Source organism: Cyphomyrmex costatus, unplaced genomic scaffold (genome assembly GCF_001594065.2).
Source record: "Cyphomyrmex costatus isolate MS0001 unplaced genomic scaffold, Ccosl1.0 scaffold35, whole genome shotgun sequence".
Lineage (NCBI taxonomy): Eukaryota > Metazoa > Arthropoda > Insecta > Hymenoptera > Formicidae > Cyphomyrmex > Cyphomyrmex costatus.
The window spans coordinates 313,050-324,997 of record NW_017277664.1 but is presented as its reverse complement, the minus strand read 5'-3'; positions in this window follow the sequence as shown (position 1 = coordinate 324,997).

The window sequence follows — 11,948 nt, the reverse complement described above, 5'->3', positions numbered from 1 at the left end:
GAGGGGGGGGGGGGAGACATAAGGAGACAAGACTCTATCTTGGGGGGGCCCCAAGAGTCGCAGGAATTGTACGCGGTGGGGACCGAAGGATCTGACGGTTTTCCGAAGGATCGGGATGTCCTGCTCGCGATTGACCCTGGTCAGCCTGTTAACGAGAGGTGGCCCTTTTTTTTCGTCTCGGACGTTCTCTCTCGCTCTCTCTCTCTCTCCTTCGCGGTCAACTCAGCGTTCTCACTGCGAGAAATCTTGCGCTGCTTGGCCTTGGTGTCATCTGGCTCTCCGCTCGAGGAGAGCGATCAGCGAGAGTAACGTATAGCATTGCGCACGAGCTCTCGAACACGTGAACTCTCATCGCAAGCGATGATCCGACGGAGCGATTCGGATGGATGGCATATAGAATATTCTGTGCTGCGCGTTCAGTTGGTTCGTTTGAAACGGAAATATCGGGAAAATCGAATAAGCTCCGAATTTAACGAGACGTAGAAAAATGCGATAACTGTGTATTTTTCAAAGCGATTTCACGCGGGTAAAATTGTATCTCGAAGGTAGGCGGTTTTTCGACATTTCGCATAAGATTATATTTTACACGTACAAAAATGGTATGTTAAATAAGCTAACAGCATGTCGGTATTTACAACAAGTACATAACGAATATACAGGCTGAGTCGCTCGTTTCGCAAGCAATCTAAGCGAAGTTTCGAAAATCATCACGTCACTTTTCAAAGTCCTTTCTCCGAAAAGTAAGTACAATGAGGACCATCAGTAAGCAGAGAACGTGCGATCGAAAATTGCCCGCTTGTTATTCGCCACACGCTCGGCTTCACCCACTTGTCGACTAGGAATTAGATAACTAAATCGATGAAGGATACAAACAGATCATACCGCCGTTGATATCTGTCATTCTAAAATCGGTATCACGAGAGAATGGATTTTGTTTCAATATTAAATATTTCGAGCAATGAGTTCAATTCAATTTAGGGCAATTAGTAATGTAAATTAACGAAGTCTTATAACAGCTGAGGCTGTTTCTATCAAAGTCGATTAACTTTAATCTCGATTTAACTTATTTTTTATCTTTTTCCAGTTCTATAAATTAGAAAAATTAAACCGAGATTGAAGTTAATTTATATTGATAGAAATGGATTTAAGAGATATTTTTCTGGCGTGATCGAACAATCGAGAATTTTTCTAAAGAAAAATGAACTTGAGATAGCACTGACAAAAATTTTATTGTACAAAATGAATTCTGCTGAGAATTCGTGTATGAATACCGTTCTAGGATATCCGGGCGATGTTCGAGAAGCAATTTATTCGGAATATGTTTCGCTATAACCCATAGATATACTAGGAGTGCGACCATGATTTCTAGGCCGAGGACACAATCTGTCCATATACGAAGGCGCGAAAATGACTGTATCGTCGATGTTGTACATATGTATGTACGTGTAGATCGTTTCGCGGCGACGTGCGATTTCAACGAGTCTTAAAAAGACGAGGAAGGTAAAGCTGAAAGCATGAAATATCTAGCGAACGCATCTCTCAGTACGCCAACGCTTGATGCATTTCGAATGTAACTTGAAAAATGTAACTTGAAAAATGCATGTAAACGTTACGCCAGCTTACAACACTGGGAGAAAAATCTTCGCGTGCGAAACGTTATTCAAGCATCCCATATTTAGTACATGAGGGTGGCCATTAACTATAAAGGAATGATCGATTGAACGCGAAGAAGAAACGAAAGTTCACCGAAGAAAGTACGAAAGGAAAATGTGGAGGTGAAGGAGTCCGGTGTTTCTTTTTTTCTTTTTTTTTACATTTAAAACGTCTATCTTGTGTTTGTTACACGAGAGATGCGCTTTTCATAGCTGGCTGCATCTCGTGCATTATATTCTTGTTCGCACGCGATTATCTTACGCCAGGATTCCTTTCCGCGAACGGCGCGCTGCGGTTTTAACGGCTCGCGTAAGCGCAGCAGGTGCCGCTCGTTGCCCTAAACGCGAGATGACGCAACGTATGACAGAATCAATAATTTTTAATAGCGGCAGTTCGCAATTTGAGTTCCGTTTCGTTGCCCGTTCCCAGCTGGAAGTATACAGTGTTGCGACACGCGGCCGAAGTATAATAACTTAATAGCACACGCAGAACAAAATGATGGAAAAGGAATCCTATTGGAACGTGAAGTGCTCGCTCATTGACGAAAAGAGAGTCACGCGATGGCTGTTGGATGGAAAGATTGATGACTAATGAGATGATTAATAAGCGATATAATAAATCATGAGTGTGAAACATTTTTTATTTAGTCAGTACTTTCTAATAATTGTTGTTAGAAGTCAAATATCATATATTAAATATATCGAGCGTAATATATGAAATACAAGGATATAATTATTAAAACGGATAAAAATTTTCTTGTCAAATATCAGAGGATAGACAAAATAACTCTTGGTCAATATGTTACTTATATTACTTGTTTTATTAATAAAAGGTTGGTCCATCTTTGTTTTTAATACACATTCTATCTACGTTAAAATATAATCACACAATGTTTAAGTAATATAGTTATATCAAAGGAATGTTGTGTATTATTCTTTCAGAATAATATCTTTCAGCTGCTTATATAAATAATATTACAACAGCAAGTTTTCTTCTCTAATACGAGTATATCTAATAATATCGATGAACTCAAACATTATATAATTATTTCAACAAAGATAGAACGTGTATTAAAAGCAAATAAAAAGTCGATCTCTTATTAATAAAATATTTTTCTCACTTTTTATTTTCCAAAATTACCTTCTCTTTCTCTTTAAAACTTTGATATTTTTCTGATCAATACAATCACCTGATTTATAGTGTTATTTGTGGTTTTAAAGAGCAGAAAGAACGAAATACAAATTTTTCTTTCTCCAATATTTTTCAAACAATTACAAGATATTTTGTTAGAAAAATATATATAATATAATAGAAAAATAATAGTTATTATTTTATTATTGTGTAATAAATAATAATCATTATTTATATATGTATAATAATCTAAAAATAATAGGAAATAATAAAAAATATTACTTCTTGTTATTCTATATAATAATACAAAATAAGAGGAAGTAAGAATTTATAGAGTTGCTAGTCTATTCAAGCATGATTCTATTCCAAAGATAAAATCTACCTATATTAGAGATGGATAAATAATGTAGGTCAACATTTTATCGATAAAATAAGTACACAGTATATTTCTGAAATGTTTACACACATTATTTTATTTATCCCCTACAATGCTCATTAATCAAAGATTATCGTTTTATTAACCACATATATTTACAAAGGCATCAATTAGGTGGCTTGAAAGATTAGATCTATCGTTAAGAGTTTCGTAAATTCTTCATAGCCTCGTTTGCAAATCACGCTTATAATTCTAGCTGGCAATCGGTTCTCGTAAGATCTGTTATTTGTAAACAGACAATTGCTATCAACGCCTGGCGTTTCACCGATGGGTCATCGGTAGTTGGTCCAATTAGCACGCGCTTATGACAAATCGCACCGAGTGGAATCTCCACCGTTCTTCGTGCGTGTGCGAACTTCACGAAACGGTCCCGGCACCTACGACGTTGCTCTCACTGATTGCTGAAAGAGAACGCCGCTTGCTAAATCGACGATTTATTATCGCTCATGTAGCAATAACACGAGCGAGGCTCGAGATGCGCACAGCTATGACAAACGTTGCGGTAATACAGATCGGATCAGATCGTTCCGGCCGAGTGTCTCGTTTTGTCCGATTGATCGATCATTGCAACACCGGACGATGCAAAAATGCGCGATGCGTGTTATTGAATCGATAGATTACCAATGAAAGCATTCTATATTGACACGCACCATCCACATAAAGTGCGTATTTCAACGAGATACAGTTTCACGCAGAACACAAATTATTCTGTAGAAAAAGAATCTGATTTATATTAAACATATCTGAATTACATTAAATAAAATTTTAATTGAAAATAAAAAATCAGAATTTTTGGTTGAATTTATTATAATTGAGACAACTAGAATTCTGATTAAAATGTGCGATCACAATTTTCTGATTCGTTTATTTTCAACTAGAAATTTTTCTCAGTACGACATCGAAATGATATCAAAACGGCTTTTAAATAATTGCAAAGTCACTCTTTGATCATATTTACGATTTATTTTAATATCATATATTATGAGGAAGAAAAATTTACTTTCAATAAAATTGTTTGGGCAAATATTAAGTTGAGGCATTTTTTAAGAATAATAAAAATTTGGTTTATACATACAAAGAATTTAATTGCCTCTATAAAATACGAATTTTTCTGTTTTAAAATAAATACAAAAATATTTATTTAAATCTTTTAAACAATTTATTTCGTATAAAATAATTTTGTTCAGTACATTTGTCAAATATTTTTAAATATATTTCAACCAATTTTTTGTTGTTACAACAAAATTTTGATTTATAGAATTAAATATTTTTTTTAGTGCATCTTGATACTATCGTGAGTTCCTAGCAAACATCAACTAACAGTAACATAACAGTTATAATTTTTCACTCAACAGTATAACTGTTACGTGTTATATAACGGTTATATTGTGACATAGCATCATGAATTATAATTTATAGAGTTATGTTATTGTTAGTTACTCTGTTTACTGGGTTATTCCGCTTGGGTTCGAAGATTTATCGTGTGGACAATTAATAAAGGGCTATTATCTAGCTGAAAATAGCCGTACATAAAAAGCTCTCTTTAGTGTTACCAGTTTAGAATTTCTATCAGATTTAGAAGTCTTTTAATTGATAGATTTTTTAGAGGTACAAAACATTTAAGAGAATTTTCGGGTAACTTTTGAGAACAAAAAAATAATAAAAAAACCTCAAATTACAGGTAAACTATTAATAACTTTCGAACAAACTTGGCAACACTGTCTTAATGGTCTTAATTCAGCTAGAATTGCATTCCGTAGTCAACTTATTATACTGTCAATTTTCGGACGTGTGTTTATTTTTGTGTGTCGTAATACGCGAGACAATAATCATTGAAATTTGAAATAATAGCGTGCTGTTTGTCAATCAAAGTGCGAAAGCTGCATGCGACCAGAAGCCGACGCGCGACGCATCACCCCGTCGCGATGAGTTCCGCATGAAGTTGGCCGCGCGATTTTCGATTCGCTCCGTCGCGTCGGCCCGTTGCGTCATTCCACGAGACGTACTTTGCAGGTATTGTCGCGTCGTATTCACCGCTTGTGTATATCCTCATCGTATTATTCTTCCGTCAAAGCGTAATCCGCGATTGACACCAGGAATGTCGCGCAAAGTATCGTCTTTCAATGATCAGTGTGCGTACGATCGTAATCAACCGCGAGTGAGCCAACCTAACCTCGGGAGTGCCGTGCAAAACGCCGCGCGATCGTCGCGTTCCAATAATCGGCGCGTGATCGTAATCAACGTCGTTTTTGCAATTGCAAGTGAGTGTCACGAGGTAACAACGAAGAAATGAGAGAGGAGGAAGAGGAGGAGAAGATCCGGGGATGCGTCGGGTGACAGCGGAGTGCAACCATCAGGTGAGCGACGTTTTTTATATATATTTTTATTATTCGTTTTTTTACTCACAAATAATCACCTAATTGTTTCCCGAAATTTCCATAGTTGTTTTATTCAATGTTATTACAAGATAATAGAAGGGCAGTAATTTTGTGTAATAAAAGAGAGAACTCCTGATAATTATGAACAATAAATGAAAACAATATGGACAATATGAACAAATATATCAACAAACAATGTTGATTTTAATAAATTAATATAAATGTCATATAGAATGTACGTTTCGACTCTAGATTTGAGCCATTATCAGCATAATGTCCAGTCGATATTTAAAAAATTAATGACCGACCAAATGGCCGCGCATTTTTACGTAAAAGGTCAAAATTTAAAAAGAGAAACGTTAAAAATCATAAAAAAAAATTCTACTAAATATTTTTATTCTTAAAAGGGAAAAGTTCATTACGATAAAAATCGTTTTCGAAATATTGATTATTTCGAGCGTATGTTGTAATCTAGATGTATTGTACATTATACATTTATTTTTCTTTTTACAGAGAAACGTGATTGTATCGCAATTCCGCTGCTGCGCGTCGTGCTCGTGAGTTAAACTAGCTTTTATTTTAACTTGTAAGGGATCTATGAAAAAATTGTTGTCTATAAGATATTGCATAAAAACGGTAAAAAATTGGTATCTATATTGCATAAAATATCTATTCTCTAAATTCTTTGAAGTGGAATCTTGCTCTAAAAAATGCAAATTGAACTAGTCTTGTAAAAAATGGGGTTCAATTTTCATTTTTTCAGAATTTACTTTAAAAGAATCAACTTATACCTTTGAAAATGTTACAGAAAATATTATAGATGGATATAGAGTTTTTTTAAAGTAATATTACCTAAATCTCGCACAATACAGCATGAATGTATGCGTATGTTAAGATTTAATTAAGAATCATACAATCACCCGTCGATTTATTATGCGAAGATATATATATGAAGCTGATACACGATAAATATGTCGTATTTGTTGGTACATTCCATTATTTTATTATATAATCGATTGCTAATTATTATGTTATAATATATAATGTATTAGCAGCTCTTTCCTTTATTTTTCCTATATTTCTTAAAGTAAATTATTACATAAGCAGATTTTAATTGAAATGCTTGATAGAAACAAATATATGTAACACGTATTGAATTTATCTTTAAAGGTATGTAATAAAACAGAGAAAGAAGGAAATTTTTTTGCGACTATAATACGTATATATCACAAAATGTTTTTCCATAATTTTACGAGTATTGCCTTTTAATCACACAGATTACAAAATCGGATTAGAAATCGAATATCAGCTTGTAACATATAAATCTGTTCATCGATAGTAATTATTTATTCTTTTTGTGGATGAGAGAGAATATCCGTCAATTCTATTCTGATGGATGTAAAAGATAAATTTGTATAATTTAATGACGACTCAATATCATGGTTTAAATTTAGTGGTCATGTAACAGAAAACGTTTTCTAGTAATTAAGGAATATAATGAAAAAAATTTCTTCTTGCTATTTAATTGATTTGTTCAATAATTTAGAATGACGAGGAAATGTATATATTTTACCTAGTTTTTCTGATTCTTGGATACTTTATAACCGTTCTGACATTACCGATAATAATTTGATTGTGATTGTATATTCCGCACTCCTGGCGGAACGTCACGCATCGGTCGGGATGAAGGTAATTAAAAATTTAACTTTACAATGCGGAATGCATTGTAAACTGAACATTTCGCGAAAGTCTCGTGGACGCGTCATTATTAGCCTGATTTATGACAGGAAAACTAACTAATTTACCTTCGTGCGCTCGCCGTTAATTCCCAACATTTCCCTTTCTCACGATGACGGTAGTTGGATCTCTTGTTACGCAATTGAAGATACCTCGCGTCACTGAAACAACAATTCGTCTGTCACGGCGTTAAGTGAAAACTAGACATAAACGTTAGAAACTGACATCTCCCCGGGAAAACTATCTTTGTAAAAAGCCATGCTAATCTTATATATGACATTATATGGTCTATTATGAATTACAGGACTTTTTAAATGTTTTTCGTAAATAATGACTATATTACGATACGCGCGAAAGTTTTTGTATGTATATCTTTTTTCTTTTAAATTTGAAAATTATCCATTATAAATCTAGAATTGCTCACTTACGTTATGTATGATTTTGTGGAAGTATTTAAAAACTTAGAGATACAGATCTAAAAATAATTTTATTGACTTATACAAATTATGTAGAATGTGTGTGTGAATCTCTAAAAAAAATCAAGCTTCCAAAAGAAAAGGTAACTGTAAGCTACTCTTTTGTTTGCGAAAAATTGATTTTTTCAAATAAAAGAGGCTATTTTGGCCCGATTTTTTTTTTTCTAAAAAATCACTTTTCTTTTAACAAAAAGGGCGATTCAAATTTTTTTGAAAAAAATTGATTTTAATGAATTGATTCGGAACATTCCAACTAGAATGTTAAAACTTTCTGCAGCCCATCATACTTGAGTTTTCTACATAATTATTTTGATAATCCGACAAAATTATTTTCAAATCTGTACTTATTATACCTAAAAATGTATCTAAAGATAAATATTTATCTTATCATAGATAAATATTTATCTAAATTCAGCAAAACCGTTTCCCGTGTATCGTTTGTCAGTCTTTCATTGATGCAGTCTTTCATTGACGTTATTATCGTTGATTATCGCGAGTAACAAATCCGATTAATTGCAACCAGTCGCGGTCGATTGCACTCCGAAGATCCTCCGAGAGACGCTGGATCGTATCTCACGATCGACGATCGCGCACAGAGACGCGCTCTTATCGGATGCGGTCTGCAATTTGCGTTCGGGCTCGGCGGCGAGTGGTTTCTATGGCCGCGCGTGATTATAGAACGGCTATTCAATGAGGTTCCACGAATAGATTTTTTTTTCGCGTTTATCCACGGCGCAATTATAGTGTTCGTAAATTAGAGGACCGGTGCGAGAGGCTGACGTTCGATTTAATTCTTGCCTGTTTTCTTCATCAATTACCGATATTTCTCTGTAGCGAAATAAATTTCTCGATCCGCATTGGAGATGATCTAGGAAATTATCTTCGTTTTATGTAATTATTAGATAAACATTGTTAGGTAACAAAGAAACAATGATAACCCAATTCCTTGAATTAAATAACATTTTAGACTTGTCCTACTTTTCGAAGGAAGTTTTGAATTGAAATACTTATACACTTGTATATAATAATAAGTTATAATATATTCGTTTCCACCCCCCAACTTAATATTGTACTGGTGTATATTAGTTTAAAACTTTCTTCGAAAAAGAATAAGTTTTTTGTTGATTTTAATTTTGCATCAAAATGTAAATCAATCTATGTGTCTAGGAAGTTTCAATGTAACCTTCATATTAATATGTTAATAAACGATAAACTAAGTTGTGTTAAATTTAATTAATATATTTTTTTGGATAAATTGTTTAATTATTTTAATCAAATTAATGATATACCGAACAGGAACAACGGTGACCTATAAAAATGATTAAAAATAAATCAAGTTAGGTTTAATTTGATATTATGAATTAGCAATGTACGAGTTTCGCGAGACCGGGTCACAGTTTGAAAAATCGAGTTCAGCAGTGTGGCCTGAATTAGTTTAATCTCGATTTAACGTCAACGTCGAAATCATATAAATTACCGAACAGAAATGGACACGTAGATACGACTTCGTACTATTCACACAGTTTTGCTGAAACACTATAAAAATTTAGCTAGATATAGATTTAAAATAATTTTGTTGGACCATCAAAACAATTATGTGAAATGTTCAAATTGATTACCAGAATGTTAAAGCTTTTTGTAACATTGCTCATTGTGCTTGAGGTTTTATGTAACTATATACATAGTGAAAAATGTGGTATTCAAATATTTTGAAAGTTCATGTATCCGTAAATATCACAAGTATCAATAAATATTCTGAATCCTAATAAATGTAATACTTCAACAAAAATTATTAAATTAAAAACAATTTCGATATTTATTATATAAAGCTTCTTTGATTAATTTATAATACTCCTCAAGAGAAAATAAATTCATATTTCGAATACATAATGAGTTTTCTATAATTTGTAATAAATATATTTTAAAATCATTATCAAGAAAATATTCTTTGTGAAAGAGAATCATTGCTTAAAAGAAAGAGAGTAGATTGAGTAATCACTTCTCTTAGCAACATGATAATATTTTTCTGTGTATTTTGATGGTGCGTTAAAATTATTTTCAGATTTATCTAAATTTTTGTAACTCCTCCAGTAAAATCGTCCTTACCGTGAACAGAAACGCAGCGAGTCGTGACGCAAGTGCATCTTTCGGTGACGATCGGAGAGGTGCAGTCGCCAAGTCGCCATCCTTGTTAGCACAAGCATTTTGCAAGTGCGATTCTCATTCTCGCCGAGAGAGGAAAGTGCCACGCTGCGTAGTTTTTCCAGCGTTTAGGCATGCCGTGGAACGGCGAGCGTAGCAACCGTGCGGCAGCATCAGCAAAGTGGTAGACAGATAGATGAATATACGGCACAGGAAAAGCGAAAGTCACGTTCGCCAGCGGCTGCAGCGGCGACGACTCCCTCCCCCTCTACGCTCGCGCATTGTACGCGAGCGCATCTCCGTGCCCCAGATAATTAATATCCGTGGTCGGGGAACGAACCGCGGCATTTTCTGCGGCCGGCCGCCGCGCCGGGCGCGTTGTCTTCGTGGATTGCCTTACGGTTTCGCCGCTGCTGTCGAGCTAATTGATTAAAGGGATCATTATTATTACGCCGGCGAGCGGCGCGATGCCGTCCCGGATCGTCGCTCGCGGGTGGCGACGCGGAGACGGACGATCCGTCGGACGCGATCGTTTCGCAACCGCGAGAATCGGTTATGACACTCCGTGACGGGGGGGGAGGGCTGGCTGTTCTGTATAGACCGTCGCTCGATTAATCTATTTATGCACGCTGCTGGGTATTTTCCGGCTCGGGGCTCGATGCTATCGAAATCGACTGGCCAACGTGAATGCGATACGTAATGAGCGGTGTGATGTAAAATATCTCTTCGCCTTCGTTTACGTGAGCAAGACCCGCCTTTAAACTCGCTTGAATATTTTTCTTATTAAAATGTCTTCAATCACAGTCGACTACGGAGAGGAACGAGGAACTGGGGCACGTATTTATTATGGAATTCTTCGAATCTGTTTTCTTTAGAAAATACAATGGAAAAGAGAATAATTGAACAATTCCGATCGGAATCCATTTCGAATAATTCCATAATACGTGCTGCGTGCTGCATGTATTGTGGAATTGTTTGAAAAGGGTTTTTTCATCGAAATCATTCCGCTTTCCCTAAAAAAAAACACAATAGAGATTAGAGATCTAGGAAATAATTTTATTTCCTGTTGGAATTATTCAGTTTTCTGTATTAAATTCACATATAACGTTAATATACATTATTTGGGTTATTTTTAATCATTTTGTAGGTCGCCTTATTCAATATGTCGTTAATTTAACTAAGATAATATATATGGAGTTAAACAATTTCAATATAAAAGCGTTGCATCGGAATCTAGTTTATTTTCTCAAATTTTTGAAGCTAATCTCACTCTTGAAGATTGGAAATCGAGCCGTTCTTTTTCAAGACTGGGTCAATTTTCTCTTCTCGGAGTGAAATTCGACTTCAAAGTATTCAGAGAGTACTTCACTTCTTATTTAAGTATTAATCGTAAATATATACGTTAACATGGACGTTATTTTAGTCTCTTTGAAACTAAGCAATTCATCCAGAAATAAATTACGTTACTCTCTTTTCTAAAAATTAAAAAAATACAAAAATATTATTTAATTTAAGGAATACCATTATTCCTTTCGTATTTAACATTACAGAAAAAGCGTTAAAAATTTAAGGAATAATTAAGTAATTCCGATCGGAATTCATCCGGAACAGTCCTATATAATGATTATAATACGTGTCCTGGTTTCGCTGAACATCCGTAATGATATCATCTCGATTAGCAATGCAGATCTTCTTTGGTTAAATCGTAACATATAGATTCTATTATGTTTTTTCCTCTGAATGCAATCAATAGCGAGCATTTTTTTGTTATCGCGTATTGACAAAAGCACATAGGCACGAAAGTAATATTTCATCGCCGCTGATGTGCCCTATGATACCGTAATAGTTTCCATCGTGAATGCTCGATGCTCCCAATTCGTGGAGTAGAGATGCACGCTAATCCGCGAATTTAATTGACTCTTTCACAGAAGTTCGTTGCATTTTCATCGCCAGTGGGTACGTGATACGAGGTCATCATTCTTATTTACGTGCATT